The sequence below is a fragment of the Felis catus genome, chromosome X (genome assembly GCF_018350175.1).
Source record: "Felis catus isolate Fca126 chromosome X, F.catus_Fca126_mat1.0, whole genome shotgun sequence".
NCBI classification, from domain to species: domain Eukaryota; kingdom Metazoa; phylum Chordata; class Mammalia; order Carnivora; family Felidae; genus Felis; species Felis catus.
The window spans coordinates 82,041,483-82,058,423 of NC_058386.1; the positions used below are offsets into that span (position 1 = coordinate 82,041,483).

The following is a 16,941-nucleotide window of genomic DNA, read 5'->3' on the forward strand; positions in this document are numbered from 1 at the left end:
AGTAGCAGAGAGAGAGGGAGACACAGAATCTGAAGCAGGCTCTAGGCTCTGAGTTGTCAGCACAGAGCCTGACGTGGGACTCGAACTCATGAACTATGAGATCATGACCTGAGCCAAAGTCACCCAACCGACTGAGCCACCCAGGTGCCCCAGGTATAGTTGATTTATGACACTGCTGAAATCCCGTTTTCTTTTTGACGTTCTGACCAAATGTTCTATCCATTGAGTGTGATGTTTGAACTCTCCAACTATTACTATAGAACTGTCTATTTCTCCTCTCAATTCTGTTAATGTTCACTTCTTAGAGATTTTGCCTTCCTGATATCTCTGCTCATTTTTTTAAATGTTTATTTATTTTTGAGAGAGAGAGAGAGAGAGAGAGAGAGAGAGAGAGAGAGAGAGAGAGAGTGTTTGAATGGGGGAAGGGCAAAGAGAGAGGAAGACAGAGGACCTGAAGTGGGCTCTGCACTGATAGCAGCAAACCCAATGTGGGGCTCAAACTCACAAGCCATGAGATCATGACCTGAACTGAAGTTGGATGCTCAACTGAATGAACCATCCACACATCTGCTCTATTTTTAATCCCATTCTATCTATAGGTTCCTCTGTATCTGCATGGGAAAATTTATCTTTTCTTCAACTCTTAACTCCACACACGTTTCCACTTACCACCCTATCTTTGTCTACCCTTTCACAACAGTTTTTTCTACATTTTTACATGATTTTTCTACTTTCTTATCTTCTAGTCAGTCCTCACACATTTGCAGTCTAGTTTCTTTCTCTAGTCTGTATTGAAACTGCAGTCAAAATCACCAAATCCCTCGTCTTCCCAAAAGAAAACAGACAATTTAATTTTAAAAATATTTTATTTAAACATACTGTTAGAGATTAATACTATTTTTCCACTTTTTATGTATCTTCCAAGTGGTGGAAACTTCATTAGAATGACAACTCTGACATTTCTCTGCCCTCGCCCTTACTCATTCTTTTCTTTGCATCTTCCCTTTCTCTTGAAATTTTACCTTCTCACAGAGGCCTGTGCTGTGTCCTACTTTGGTTTTACATAATAAAGGGTTTATGTGTAGATTGAAATAGGACTGCAGTTTCTAACTGGGTGGGATATTGTAGCAAATTCTAGGATTTATTTTTAGGAACACTATTGTCATATTTGTCTGTATCAGATTTGTCAGTAGCAAAGATTCTTTTATTCTCCAGTTTTACAGAGATATTATTGACATATCACATGTAAATTTAAGTTGTACAACATCATGATTTGATACACATATATATTGTAAGATGATTATCACAGTAAGGTTAGTTAACACCACCATTCCCTTACGTGATAACCAGTTTTTTTTTCTTGTGGTGGTAACATTTAAGATTTACTGTCTTAATAACTTTCATGTATACAATACAGTATTGTTAAATATAGTCACAATGCTGTACATTAGATTACCAAGATTACCAGGACTTATTCATCTTATAGCTGGAAGTTTGTACCCTTTGACCAACATCTCCTCATCTCATCCACTCCCAGCCCCTGGCAACCACCATATTACTTTCTTTTTCTATTAGTTGTTTTCTTATATTCCACATATAAGTGAGAACATAGAGTATTTGTCTTTGTCTGGCTCATTTCACATGATATAAAGCCTTCAAGGCCCATTGTTATTGTACCCCGAGGCAGGATTTCCATTTTTATGGATGAATTATATTCTGTTGTATATACACCACATTTTAATTATCCATTCATCTGTCAATGGACACTTAGGTTGTCTCCATGTCTTAGCTATTGTTAATAATGCTCCAATGAATATGGAGGTAACGATATCTCTTTTGGCATAGTGATTTCATTTCCTTCAGATATATATCTGGAAGTGGGATTACTAGGTCATATGGTAGCTATATTTTTAATTTTTTGAGGAACTTCCATACTGTTTTCCATAGTGACTGAACATTTACCCTACCACTGTATGCACAGTGGTTTACTGTTACAAGTCTCCCTCTTAGACAGGCTTTTGTTGCATCCCACAAGTTTTGGTATATTGTGTGTCCACTTTCATTTGTTTGAAGATATTTTTAAATTTCCCTTTAGGTTTTACCTTTGATCCATTGGTTGTTCAAGAGTATGTTGCTTACTTTCCATTTATTTGTGAATTTTCAGGGTTTCCTCTTGTTGTCTTCAGCTTAAAGAACTCCTTTCGTCATTTCTTGTAAGGCAGGTCTAGTGGTGATGAATTGCCTCAGCTTTTGTTTTTTTGGAAAATTATTTATCTCTCATTTATGAAAGACAACTTTGCTGGGTAATGTATTCTTGGTTGGCAGTTTTTTTTTTCTTTCAGCACTTTGAATATATCACCCCACTGTCTCTTGGTTTGTAAGATTTCCACTGAGAAATCCACTGGTAGCATTATGGAGGTTCCCTTGTAAGTTACAATCTTATCTTTGCTGCTTTTAAGATTCTGTCTTTGTCAGGGCAGCTGGATGGCTCAATTGGTTGAGTGTCTGACTCTTGATTTTGCCTCAGGTCATGATCCCAGAGTCATAGGATTGAGCCCCATGTTATGCTCCATGCTGAGCATGGAGCCTGTTTGGGATTTTCTCTCTCTTTCTGCCCCTCTCCCCTGCTCTATTTCTAAAAGAAAAAAAAAAAAGATTTTCTTTTTGTCTTTGACAATGACAAAGTGCCCTTGAATTTGAGACAATTTTATTATAACGTATCTTAGAAAAGCTTGTTTTAGGTTGAAAATTGGGTTACCTATGACCTTCATGAAATTGTATGTCCAAATCTCTTCCCAAATTTGGCACCTTCTTAGCCATTGTTTCTTTATTTTTTAAATTTATTTACAAATATTTATTTATTTATTTATTTATTTACTTTTGAGAGAGAGAGACAGAGACAGAGACAGAGCACAAGCAGGGGAGGGGCAGAGAGAGAGGGAGACACAGAATCCGAAGCAGGCTCCAGGCTCTGAGCTGTCAGCACAACACAGAGTGAGGCTAGAACTCACAAACCAGGAGGTAATGACCTGAGCCAAAGTCAGATGCTTAACCAAGTGAGCCACCCAGGCACGCCAAAGCCATTGTTTCTTTCAATTAGATTTCTTCTCCTTTCTCCCTCTCTTTTCATGGGATTCCAATAATGCAGATATTTTTTTTTCTTTTAATGCTATCCCCTAATTCATGTAGTATTTCTTCACTCTATTTCATTATACTTTTGTTTTGCTCTTTTTACTGAAAGATTTCAAATGACCTTCAAATGTCTTCTTGTTCACTAATTCTCCTTGGTTGAGTCTGCTGTTGAAGCCCTGTTTTGAATTCTTCAGTTCATTCAATGTTTTCTTCAACTCTAGGATTTCTATTTGGTTTTTAATGATTTCTGTATCTTTATTTAACTTCTCATTTTGTTTTTGCATTTTTCTCTAATTTCATTTACTTGTCTGTGTTTTCATATAACTCACTGAATTTAAGAGGATTATTCTGAATTCTTTGTCAGATAGTTCATAGATCTGTTTCTGTAGGATCATTGAAATTTTATTAGTTTCCTTTGAGGAAGTCATGTTTCCTTGATTATTCATGATCCTTGTGGCCTTGATTTAGTGCCTACACATTTGAGGAATTAGAATCTCTTCTAGTCTTTATAGACTGCTTCTACAGACAAAGCCCATCACCAATCAACCCATCCAGAGATTCTGGATAGGCCATCTAGTGGTGTCCATGGTGGGCTTTCTGCTGGACTCTATGTGGGCAGGTCTGGTGCCTTGGTCAGGAAGTGGGCAGGCATCATGTTTGTGTACATGGGGATTGGCCTGTTACCCGGATCCAAGGAGGCAGGCCTGGAGCCTAGGTTCACTGGGGCCTAATAGGCACCAGGGACCACTGGAGTGGGCCTGATGTCTCAGTACACAAGGACCAGTCCTATACTGGGAAAAGCTGTGAGCCTGGTTTCATAGGAGCCAGCCTGAAGGCTGGCGCCATTGTGGCTTATCTGGTGCTGGGGCAGGCTAGGCCCCTGGCACCTGGGTATGTGGGAGCTGTCCTTGAGGCTGCACCACAGAGGCTGGCCTGGCGCTAGGGCAGGCTGAGAGCCTGGGTCCATAAGAGCTTGCCTAGAGTTAAGTCTGCAGGGGCTGGTCTGGAACTGGGGTGGGTCAAAGACTGGGTCTGGAGTATCCAGCCTGGTGTTGGGCCCAGCTGAGAGCCTGAATTCATAGTACCTAATTGGTTTCCTTAGGTGACAGGAAGTATCTGGGGCTGTGGGAGCTGGCAAGCACAAGGATGTGCTGGGTGCCTGGGCCACAAAGTCATTCCAGGCCTCAGGAGTCAGCCAGCATTGTGGTAAGCCAAGAACCTGGGTTTGCAGTAGCCTTCCATGAGTATGGGCCCACAGATGCCACGCTAGACCATTGGGGCTGATTATTGCCAGGGTGAGCCAGAAGTCTGAGTTCATGAGAACCCTCTGGGATCTAGGTTCCACAGAAGCCACCCGAAGCCACAGGAGTTGGCAAACACCAGGATGAGTCAGAGGCTTGGGCTTAGGGAAGCCCCCAGGAGCCTGATGCTCTAGGATCTGTCTGGGGCCATGGGAGCCACTTGGACATGCTGGAGCCAATAGGTACTGGGATGAGCCAGGAGCCTGTGTTTGCAGTAGCTAATGGGGAGCCTGGTATCATGGGAGATGCCTAAAGCTGTGGAGCTGGTAGGCACTGAAGTGAACTAAGGTCCTGGATTTGAGGGAGCCTGTAGAGAGACACCTAGGGCCTTAAGAGTTGACCTTGTGCTGGGACAGTCTGACTTGGGAGTCTGTGGTGAAGTTGGAAACTCACTTCATTCTCCATTTCCTGTGGGCACATATTCTCTCTCCATCCTCGGATACTGCTTCTTGGGGGAGAGGTGATGGAATTAATGTGAATCTATCTTTCCTACCCTTCTCAATACATCTTTTCTTATTTCTGTGCTTCACCCAGGTGCTGTCATCTCTCAAGTGGAATCCTTGGCTCCTTTGAAGGTATTTTTGTGCATGGATAGTTATTCAAGTTGGTATTTCTGAGGTGGTTGAGCACTAGGAAGCCCTATGCATCTGTTTTGCTGACATCACTCCCTGCTTTATTAATTTTTACTCACGTTATCTAGAGCATGGGTGGGGGAAAGGATAGGTATTTATTTCATTCCACAAACCCTTACATGTGCATTATCTTAATACATTCTAGTTTCAAAAAATGAACATCATAAAGACTTCTTTGAATGCAACTTCAATCCTTTTCCCCTTCCTAAAGGCAACACAAATTGTCAATTTCTAGAACTTTTCAATGCATTGCCTGCAAACAAAGATATGCAAGTATCCTGAGGATTTTTAAAGTATTAAATTTTATCATAGTTTATGTATTATTCTGAAACATTTTTTTCAGTAGTATGTCTTAGAGATTTTTCCATGTAAGCATATATCTATCTCTTTCCTCTTAGTGCTGTATCATATTTCATGGTATTGCAGTATCATTTTTGCTTCTCTGGGTGATTCTGAGTAGTCTTCTGGGTCATAGGTACTTTTCATTTTAATAGACATTTGAAATCTCCTTAGAAAGGGATTATATCATTTGAGAGTCCTTGGTTCCCCACACATCCACCAACAATTCTGACTGTTTACATATTTAAACATATCTGCCAATCTGATAGATGAAAAATGGTATCACTTTGTTTTAATTTAAATTTTGCTAATATTGAAGAAAATATAAAAACTCCATTAACTCACAGAAAAGAATCAGATGAGGAAAATGAATTTTCTCTTTAACAAAATGCAACTTAATTTTTTAAGAAGCTAAATGCTTCTTAGCAGCTTTTGGGGGGCTGTGGAAAAGTCTGAAAAAAACATTTTTTTTCACAAACTTAAGATTCTTAAGACATGCAAAGAAAAATAAGCATTCTTATAGTGCTAATAAATGTGAGAGTTTACTATTATGAGTTCTAAGATCTTTTAGTATTTTAATTGTTTCAATTATGTGGAGATTATGTTCAGATAATTATATAAGTCATTAATATAAGTCATCAAAAAGTAGTGTAATAAGTGATGATTTAGCAGTAAGATTACTAAACTTTTCTAAAGAGAAAGGACACAAGGGGAAATTATCAACTTATTTATATGTGAGGCAGAATAGAAGGAGAGGTGAAACTTAAAAGCTGACAGTAGTCAAAGATCAAAAAGTGGAGCCAGCTTTTTCATTACACAGACTATAAAATATCTGTTTTGTTTACCAGTCATAACTAGAAGCATATACACATAGGTTTCCATTGTGATTGAAGCAAAATGTCAATTTTGGTTGATCAAATTTCTCTGAAATATATACTTTTGTTCTGGCATCTTTGTCCCAAAAACTAAATGTACAAGTATACCCTTGAGTTGCAAGGATTCAATAAATCAATGGCATGGATATCTTGAGTAATTCAAATATTGGCCCCATTACATCAATAACAAGGTTTGGCAATTAATATAATGAATACCATGTATTTTCCTTTAGAACTTTTTAGAGCAAAGCTATTAGGCTTACTCAATTTGGTTTTAAAAGTAGTGACATGTTTGAAATGATACCATCAATAAAGTAAAAAGATGACTCAACGCATAGGAGAAAGTATTTGCAAATTATATATATGATATGGGTCTAGTACCCGTAGCATTTATTTATTTTGAAAGAGAGAAAGGGAGAGAGTGTGCATGCATGCATGAGGAGGGCAGAGGTGAGGGAGATAGAGTCCCAAGCAGGCTTCACACTCAGCTCAGTGTGGAGCCTGATGCAGAGCTTGATCTCACAACTGTGACTTCATGACCTGAGCCCAAATCAAGAGTCAGGATGCTCAACCGACTGAGCCCACCCAGATGCTCCTATATTTGGTCTTTATCCATGATTCCTGGCTCCCAGCTCCCAGAAACTCTTGGAATTTCCTGAATGATAAGAGCAATGGGGGCATCTTTTGTCATAGTACTTGGTCTCTTGTCCTCAGTTCCTGAACTCCACTTAAGAGCCATTAACATGAAATGGGTGTCATGTTATTTATAACAAGCACTTTTTTTTTAGCACAATTGGGTTTATGTTAACGAAGTGACTTTTAGAAAGCACCTAAGGATGGTGGCTGGTTTCAGGGGAACCAGCCCTGTGGTAGAAAGTTGGAACTTTCAGTCCAACCCCCTACCCTCACATCCCACCCCTACCTCCTGGAAGAGGAGAGGGCCTGGAAGTTGAATCAGTCCCCAATGATAAATAATTTAATCAATCATGCCTACATAATAAACCATCCAGAAAGACAGCTCAGAGAGCTTCTGCATTGGCAAACACATGAAGATTCTGGGATACTGGAGCACTGGGAGAGCACATGGAAGCTCTACAACCATTCCCCATACTTTGCCCTATGCATTACTTCCATCTGGTTGTTAATGAGTTATATCCTTTTATGAAAAAAATGGTAATCCAATAAATAAAATGTTTCTATGAGTTCTGTGAGCTGCTCTAGCAAATTAATCAAATTTAAGGAGGGAGTTGTTGGAACCTCCCATCTATATAGCCTGTCAGTTGGAAGCAGATATGGTAATCTGGACTTGAGACTGGCATTCAAAGGTGAGGGGCATACTGTCTTGTAGGACTGAGCCCATAACCTGTGGGGTCTGATGCTATTTCCACGTAGATAGTGTCAGAATTGAGGTGAATTGTAGGGCACTTTGCTGGTGTCCAAGCATCTCTTACTGGTGTGGGAATCCCTCCCTCCACACACACATTGGAATTGCTGCCAGAATACCTTTATTTTGAAATTAAGAGGAATGAGTGCCAACTTACTTTTCTTTTTAAGATTATTTTGTTTATTTGGGATCCCTTGAGATTCCATATGAATTTTAGGATAGATTTTTCTATTTTTGCAGAATATGTCATTGGGACTTTGATAGAGATAGCTGTGGATCTAATAGATCATTCTGTGTAGTGTTGAAATCTTAGCAATGTTAAATCTTACAGTTGATGAACATGAGATGTGTTTCCATATATTTATATCTTTAAATTTGTTTCAGCAATGTTTTGTAGTTTTCAGTGTATGTCTTTGGTCTCATTCATTGTATTCTTATGTATTGTGTTCTTTTGATGCTATTGTAAATGAAATGGCTTTTTAATTTATTTTTTATTTTATTTCATTTTATTTTTTAATGTTTATTTTTGAGAGAGAGAGAGAGAGAGAGAGAGCGAGCACATGGAGGTGGAGGGGGGGCTGGGGCAGAGGGAGGGATGGGCAGAGGATCCAAGCGGCTCTTGCTGACAGCAGAGAGCCAGATGCAAGGCTTGAACTCACAATCAGAAGTCAGACTCTTAACCGACTGAGCCATCCAGGCGCCCCTCTTAATTTTTTAGATTGTTCATTGTTATTGTATAGAAAGGCAAACAATTTTTGTGTGTTGATATTGAATCTTGCAACTTTGCTGAATTTGTATATTAGCTTTTTTTTTCTTATACTAATGATGCTTATTTATTTGGTAGAGTTATTTTTTTTTATATGAAATTTATTGACAAATGGGTTTTCATACAACACCCAGTGCTCATCCCAAAAGGTGCCCTCCTCAAAACCCATCACCCACCCTCTCCTCCCTCCCACCCCCCATCAACCCTCAGTTTGTTCTCAGTTTTTAACAGTCTCTTATGCTTTGGCTCTCTCCCACTCTAACCTGTTTTTTTTTTTTTTTCCTTCCACTCCCCCATGGGTTCCTGTTAAGTTTCTCAGGATCCACATAAGAGTGAAACCATGTGGTATCTGTCTTTCTCTGTATGGCTTATTTCACTTAGCATCACACTCTCCAGTTCCATCCACGTTGCTACAAAAGGCCATATTTCATTTTTTCTCATTGCCACGTAGTATTCCATTGTGTATATAAACCACAATTTCTTTATCCATTCATCAGTTGATGGACATTTAGGCTCTTTCCATCATTTGGCTATTGTTGAGAGTGCTGCTATGAACATTGGGGTACAAGTGGCCCTATGCATCAGTACTCCTGTATCCCTTGGATAAATTCCTAGCAGTGCTATTGCTGGGTCATAGGGTAGGTCTATTTTTAATTTTCTGAGGAACCTCCACAATGTTTTCCAGAGTGGCTGCACCAATTTGCATTCCCACCAACAGTGCAAGAGGGTTCCCGTTTCTCCACATCCTCTCCAGCATCTATAGTCTCCTGATTTGTTCATTTTGGCCACTCTGACTGGCGTGAGGTGATACCTGAGTGTGGTTTTGATTTGTATTTCCCTGATAAGGAGCGACGCTGAACATCTTTTCATGTGCCTGTTGGCCATCCGGATGTCTTCTTTAGAGAAGTGTCTATTCATGTTTTCTGCCCATTTCTTCACTGGGTTATTTGTTTTTCGAGTGTGGAGTTTGGTGAGCTCTTTATAGATTTTGGAGACTAGCCCTTTGTCCGATATGTCATTTGCAAATATCTTTTCCCATTCCGTTGGTTGCCTTTTAGTTTTGTTGGTTGCTTCCTTTGCTGTGCAGAAACTTTTTATCTTCATAAGGTCCCAGTAATTCACTTTTGCTTTTAATTCCCTTGCCTTTGGGGATGTGTCGAGTAAGAGATTGCTACGGCTGAGGTCAGAGAGGTCTTTTCCTGCTTTCTCCTCTAAGGTTTTGATGGTTTCCTGTCTCACATTTAGGTCCTTTATCCATTTGGAGTTTATTTTTGTGAATGGTGTGAGAAAGTGGTCTAGTTTCAACCTTCTGCATGTTGCTGTCCAGTTCTCCCAGCACCATTTGTTAAAGAGGCTGTCTTTTTTCCATTGGATGTTCTTTCCTGCTTTGTCAAAGATTAGTTGGCCATACGTTTGTGGGTCTAGTTCTGGGGTTTCTATTCTATTCCATTGGTCTCTGTGTCTGTTTTTGTGCCAATACCATGCTGTCTTGATGATGACATCTTTGTAGTAGAGGCTAAAGTCTGGCATTGTGATGCCTCCTGCTTTGGTCTTCTTCTTCAAAATTCCTTGGGCTATTCAGGGCCTTTTGTGGTTCCATATGAATTTTAGGATGGCTTGTTCTAGTTTCGAGAAGAATGCTGGTGCAATTTTGATTGGGATTGCATTGAATGTGTAGATCGCTTTGGGTAGTATTGACATTTTGACAATATTTATTTTTCCAATCCATGAGCAGGGAATGTCTTTCCATTTCTTTAAATCTTCTTCAATTTCCTTCATAAGCTTTCTATAGTTTTCAGCATACAGATCCTTTACATCTTTGGTTAGATTTATTCCTAGGTATTTTATGCTTCTTGGTGCAATTGTGAATGGGATCAGTTTCTTTATTTGTCTTTCTCTTGCTTCATTGTTAGTGTATAAGAATGCAACTGATTTCTGTACATTGATTTTGTATCCTGCAACTTTGCTGAATTCCTGTATCAGTTCTAGCAGACTTTTGGTGGAGTCTATGGGATTTTCCATGTATAATATCATGTCATCTGCAAAAAGCGAAAGCTTGACTTCATCTTTGCCAATTTTGATGCCTTTGATTTCCTTTTGTTGTCTGATTGCTGATGCTAGAACTTCCAGCACTATGTTAAACAGCAGCGGTGAGAGTGGGCATCCTTGTTGTGTTCCTGATCTCAGGGGAAAGGCTCTCAGTTTTTCCCCGTTGAGGATGATGTTTGCTGTGGGCTTTTCATAAATGGCTTTTATGATCTTTCAGTATGTTCCTTCTATCCCGACTTTCTCAAGGGTTTTTATTAAGAAAGGGTGCTGGATTTTGTCAAAGGCCTTTTCTCCATCGATTGACAGGATCATATGGTTCTTCTCTTTTTTTTTGTTAATGTGATGTATCACGTTGATTGATTTGCGAATGTTGAGCCAGCCCTGCATCCCAGGAATGAATCCCACTTGATCATGGTGAATAATTATTTTTATATGCCGTTGAATTCGATTTGCTAGTATCTTATTGAGAATTTTTGCATCCATATTCATCAGGGATATTGGCCTGTAGTTCTCTTTTTTTACTGGGTCTCTGTCTGGTTTAGGAATCAAAGTAATACTGGCTTCATAGAATGAGTCTGGAAGTTTTCCTTCCCTTTCTATTATTTGGAATAGCTTGAGAAGGATAGGTATTATCTCTGCTTTAAACGTCTGGTAGAACTCCCCTGGGAAGCCATCTGGTCCTGGACTCTTATTTGTCGGGAGATTTTTGATAACCGATTCAATTTCTTCGCTGGTTATGGGTCTGTTCAAGCTTTCTATTTCCTCCTGATTGAGTTTTGGAAGAGTGTGGGTGTTCAGGAATTTGTCCATTTCTCCCAGGTTGTCCAATTTGTTGGCATATAATTTTTCATAGTATTCCCTGATAATTGTTTGTATCTCTGAGGGATTGGTTGTAATCAGTCCATTTTCATTCATGATTTTATCTATTTGGGTCATCTCCCTTTTCTTTTTGAGAAGCCTGGCTAGAGGTTTGTCAATTTTGTTTATTTTTTCAAAAAACCAACTCTTGGTTTCGTTGATCTGCTCTACAGTTTTTTTAGATTCTATATTGTTTATTTCTGCTCTGATCTTTATTATTTCTCTTCTTCTGCTGGGTTTAGGCTGCCTTTGCTGTTCTGCTTCTAGTTCCTTTAGGTGTGTTGTTAGGTTTTGTATTTGGGATTTTTCTTGTTTCTTGAGATAGGCCTGGATTGCAATGTATTTTCCTCTCAGGACTGCCTTCGCTGCGTCCCAAAGCATTTGGATTGTTGTATTTTCATTTTCGTTTGTTTCCATATATTTTTTAATTTCTTCTCTAATTGCCTGGTTGACCCACTCATTCGTTAGTAGGGTGTTCTTTAACCTCCATGCCTTTGGAGGTTTTCCAGACTTTTTTCTGTGGTTGATTTCAAGCTTCATAGCATTGTGGTCTGAAAGTATGCATGGTATATTTTCAATTCTTGTAAACTTATGAAGGGCTGTTTTGTGACCCAGTATATGATCTATCTTGGAGAATGATCCATGTGCACTCAAGAAGAAAGTATACTCTGTTGCTTTGGGATGCAGAGTTCTAAATATATCTGTCAAGTCCATCTGATCCAATGTCTCATTCAGGGCCCTTGTTTCTTTATTGACCGTGTGTCTAGATGATCTGTCCATTTCTGTAAGTGGGGTGTTAAAGTCCCCTGCAATTACCACATTCTTATCAATAAGGTTGCTTATGTTTGTGAGTAATTGTTTTATATATTTGGGGGCTCCGGTATTCGGCGCATAGACATTTATAATTGTTAGCTCTTCCTGATGGATAGACCCTGTAACTATTATATAATGTCCTTCCTCATCTCTTGTTACAGCCTTTAATTTAAAGTCTAGTTTGTCTGACATAAGTATGGCTACTCCAGCTTTCTTTTGGCTTCCAGTAGCATGATAAATAGTTCTCCATCCCCTCACTTTCAATCTAAAGGTGTCCTCAGGTCTAAAATGAGTCTCTTGTAGACAGCAAATAGGTGGGTCTTGTTTTTTTATCCATTCTGATACCCTATGTCTTTTGGTTGGCATATTTAATCCATTTACATTCAGTGTTATTATAGAAAGATACGGGTTTAGAGTCATTGTGATGTCTGTATGTTTTATGCTTGTAGTGATGTCTCTGGGACTTTGTCTCACAGGGTCCCCCTTAGGATCTCTTGTAGGGCTGGTTTAGTGGTGACAAATTCCTTCAGTTTTTGTTTGTTTGGGAAGACCTTTATCTCTCCTTCTATTCTAAATGACAGACTTGCTGGATAAAGGATTCTCGGCTGCATATTTTTTCTGTTTAGCACCCTGAAAATCTCGTGCCAATTCTTTCTGGCCTGCCAAGTTTCAAAAGAGAGATCAGTTACGAGTCTTATAGGTCTCCCTTTATATGTGAGGGCACGTTTACCCCTAGCTGCTTTCAGAATTTTCTCCTTATCCTTGTATTTTGCCAGTTTCACTATGATATGTCGTGCAGAAGATCGATTCAAGTTACGTCTGAAGGGAGTTCTCTGTGCCTCTTGGATTTCAATGCCTTTTTCCTTCCCCAGTTCAGGGAAGTTCTCAGCTATTATTTCTTCAAGTACCCCTTCAGCACCTTTCCCTCTCTCTTCCTCCTCTGGGATACCAATTATGCGTATATTTTTTCTTTTTAGTGTATCACTTAGTTCTCTAATTTTCCCCTCATACTCCTGGATTTTTTTATCTCTCTTTTTCTCAGCTTCCTCTTTTTCCATAACTTTATCTTCTAGTTCACCTATTCTCTTCTCTGCCTCTTCAAGCCGAGCTGTGGTGGTTTCCATTTTGTTATGCATTTCGTTTAAAGCGTTTTTCAGCTCCTTGTGACTGTTCCTTAGTCCCTTGATCTCTGTAGCAAGAGATTCTCTGCTGTCCTGTATACTGTTTTCAAGCCCAGCGATTAATTTTATGACTATTATTCTAAATTCACTTTCTGTTATATTATTTAAATCCTTTTTGATCAGCTCATTAGCTGTTGTTATTTCCTGGAGATTCTTCTGAGGGGAATTCTTCCGCTTGGTCATTTTGGATAGTCCCTGGCGTGGTGAGGACCTGCAGGGCACTTCCCCTGTGCTGTGGTGTATAACTGGAGTTGGTGGGCGGAGCCGCAGTCAGACCTGATGTCTGCCCCCAGCCCACCGCTGGGGCCACAGTCAGACTGGTGTGTGCCTTCTCTTCCCCTCTCCTAGGGGCGGGATTCACTGTGGGGTGGCTTGGCCCGTCTGGGCTACTTGCACACTGCCAGGCTTGTGATGCTGGGGATCTGGCGTATTAGCTGGGGTGGGTAGGCAAGGTGCACGGGGGCAGGAGGGGCAGGCTTAGCTCGCTTCTCCTTAGGTGATCCACTTGAGGAGGGGCCCTGTGGCAGCAGGAGGGAATCAGATCCGCTGCCGGAGGTTTGGCTCCGCAGAAGCACAGAGTGGGGTGTTTGTGCTGAGCGAGCAAGTTCCCTGGCAGGAACTGGTTCTCTTTGGGATTTTGGCTGGGGGATGGGCGGGGGAGATGGCGCTGGCGACCGCCTTTGTTCCCCACCAAACTGAGCTCTGTTGTCAGGGGGCTCAGCAGCTCTCCCTCCCTTTGTCCTCCAGCCTTCCCACTTTCCGAGCAGAGCTGTTAACTTATGACCTCCCAGACGCTAAGTCGCGCTTGTTGTGGGAACACAGTCCGTCAGGCCCCTCCGCTTTTGCAAGCCAGACTCGGGGGCTCTGCTTGGCCGGCTAGCCGCCCCTCCACCCCGGCTCCCTCCCGCCAGTCGGTGGAGCGCGCACCGCCTCGCCGCCCTTCCTACCCTCTTCCGTGGGCCTCTCGTCTGCGTTTGGCTCCAGCGACTCCGTTCTGCTAATCCTCTGGCGGTTTTCTGGGTTATTTAGGCAGGTGTAGGTGGAATCTAAGTGATCAGCAGGACGCGCGGTGAGCCCAGCGTCCTCCTAAGCCGCAATCTTGCCGCTTCCTCTGTATATTAGCTTTAAGATATTTTTGCAGAATCTTTGGGGTTTTCTACATATATGCCATCCATGTGAGTACAGATCATTTTATTTCTTCCATTACAATTTAGGTCTCTTGTATTTCTTTGTCTTTACTTGTTGTTACAGCTGAAACCTCTAATACTACAATAAATATAATTGGAGAATGTGGACATCCTTGACTTGTCATTCATAAAGAAAAAGGTTTTAGTCTTTGACTATTGAATATGATGTTTAGATGTGGGCTTTTCATATATGGCCTTTATTCTCTTGAGGATGTTTCCTTCTATTCCTGGATTCTCAAGTGTTTTGATGAAAGGGTGTTGAATTTTGTTAAGTGCTATTTCTACATGAATTGAGATGATATGTTTTTTTGCCTTCATTTTGTTAATGTGGTGTGTTGCAGTAAATGATTTTTGTATGTTGAATCACCCTTAAATTCCAGAAGTAAACACCAATTGGCCATGATACAGAATTCATTAAATTATGCTGCTGAATTTGTTTTTTTTAGCATTTTGTTGGAGAATCAACATCAATTTGCATCAATATTATAAAACATACTTGACAATAATTTTCTTTCCTTCCATTGTCTTTCTCTGACTTTGGTACCAGGGTAATGCTGGCTTATTGGAATTTTAGGAAGTGTTCCCTTGTCCATTTTTTGGGAAAAATTTGAGAAGATTTGCTGTAATTCTTTTACTGTTAATTCAGTAGTAGTGAAGCCATCTGGTTCAGGGTGATTTTTTTTTTTTTTTTTTTTTGGAGGGAGGAGGTATTTGATTACTTATTCAATATTTATTTATTTATTTATTTATTTATTTATTTATTTATTTTTAGAGAAAGAGAGAGAGCAAGCCTGAGTCAGGGAGAGGGGCAGAGGGAGGGAAGGGGGGGGGGGGAGAGAGAGAGAGAGAGAGAGAGAGAGAGAGAGAGAATCTTAAGCAGGTTCCATACTCAGCATGGAACCCTATTTGGGGCTTGATCCCATGACCCTGGGATCATGACCTGAGCTGAAATCAGGAGTCAGACGCTCAACGAACTGAACCACCTACGTGCCCCAATTCAATAATAGGTCTATGAACATTTTATATTTTTTCATGATTCAGTCTTGGTAAGTTGTGTGTTTGTATGAGTGTTTTCATTTCTCCTAGGTTATTCTATTTGTTTAGTTTACAATTGTTCATTGTATCCCTGTATAATGCTTTTTATTTCTGTGAAATTGGCAAGGTTTCCATTTTCATTTTTGATTTTAGTAATTTGAGTCTTCTCTCTTTTTTTCTTAGTTAATCTAGCCACAAGTTTGTCAAGTTTTTTGATCTTTTGAAGAACTAAGTTTTGGTTTCATTGATTTTCTTTATTATTCTCCTATCCTCTATGTTTATTACTTTCTTCCATCTTTTGACTCTGGGTTTCATTTGCTATTCTTTTTCTAATTCCTTTGAGGTATATGGTTTAGTTGTTGGTTTGAGATCTTTTTTTAATGTAAGTAATTAGTAGTATATTACTGCTTTTGCTGCATCCCATAGGTATAGTATGTTTTAACTTTCACTTTCTGTTATTTTCTAATTTCCTTTGTGATTTCTTCTTTGGCCTGTTGGTTGTTGAAGAGTGTATTATTTAATTTTCACGTATTTACGAAGTTTACAATTTTCCTTCCATTATTGGTCTTTAGTTTCATTCCAGTGTGATCAGAAATGGTACTTTATAGGAGTGTCTGGGTGGCTCAGTCAGTTAAGCATCCAACTTCAGCTCAGGTCATGATCTCGTGGTTCATGGGTTCAAGCCCTGCATCAGGCTCTGTGCTGACAGCTCAGAGCCTGGAGCCTGCTTTGGATTCTGTGTCTCCCCCCAACTCTCTCCCTCTGCCCCTCCATGCCCATGCTCTGTCTAAAGATTTTTAGTGGGGTGCTTCTTAGTCTATTTGGTCAATAATAGAAGCATAAAGCATAATAACTCTCCTTAGATTTTAAATTATGGTGTAAACTGATCTGATTTACATAATCACCAACAAAAAAGCACCTCAGAGATCCAGAGACATTTATATACTCAGCAAATATTTATTGAGCAATCTATTGTGTGCCAGGCCCTGTTTCTAGGGAATATAGCATAGAATAAGATAAAGTGCCATACTCATGGAGCTTACATATAAGAATGGAGGGAAACAGATAATAAGAAAGTCAATATATAAAATATACATTATAATATTGAATAGTGATAAATGCTATGCATAAAAATAAAACAAAGTATGAGGATAAAGGATATTTGAAGGGGGAATACTATTTTAGATCAGATAATCAGAGAAATTCTCTCCAAGCAACTACCTGAATGAAATGAGAGAATGGACCATGAAACTGTTATCTTAGGGGAAAGTATTATAAGCACTGGGAAACAATAAATGCAGAGCCCCTTGGGTAGGGATATGCTTGGTTTGTTCAGGAAACAGCAAGGAGGCTAGTGTAGCTCAAATGGAGCAAGCAATGGAAGAATGG

At 39.8% G+C, this 16,941-nt stretch overlaps 1 protein-coding gene across 8 annotated transcripts in view; it reads left to right on the forward strand.

Moving 5' to 3' along the window:
• GPRASP1 (G protein-coupled receptor associated sorting protein 1) overlaps positions 1-16,941 on the forward strand; it is a 46,617-nt gene that overhangs the window by 11,643 nt on the left and 18,033 nt on the right. For all 8 annotated transcript variants that reach the window (XM_045050661.1, XM_045050660.1, XM_045050662.1 and 5 more), the window contains one exon: positions 4,968-5,008. The gene's annotated coding sequence lies outside the window, so the exon portion shown is untranslated. The remainder of the gene's footprint in view (positions 1-4,967; positions 5,009-16,941) is intronic.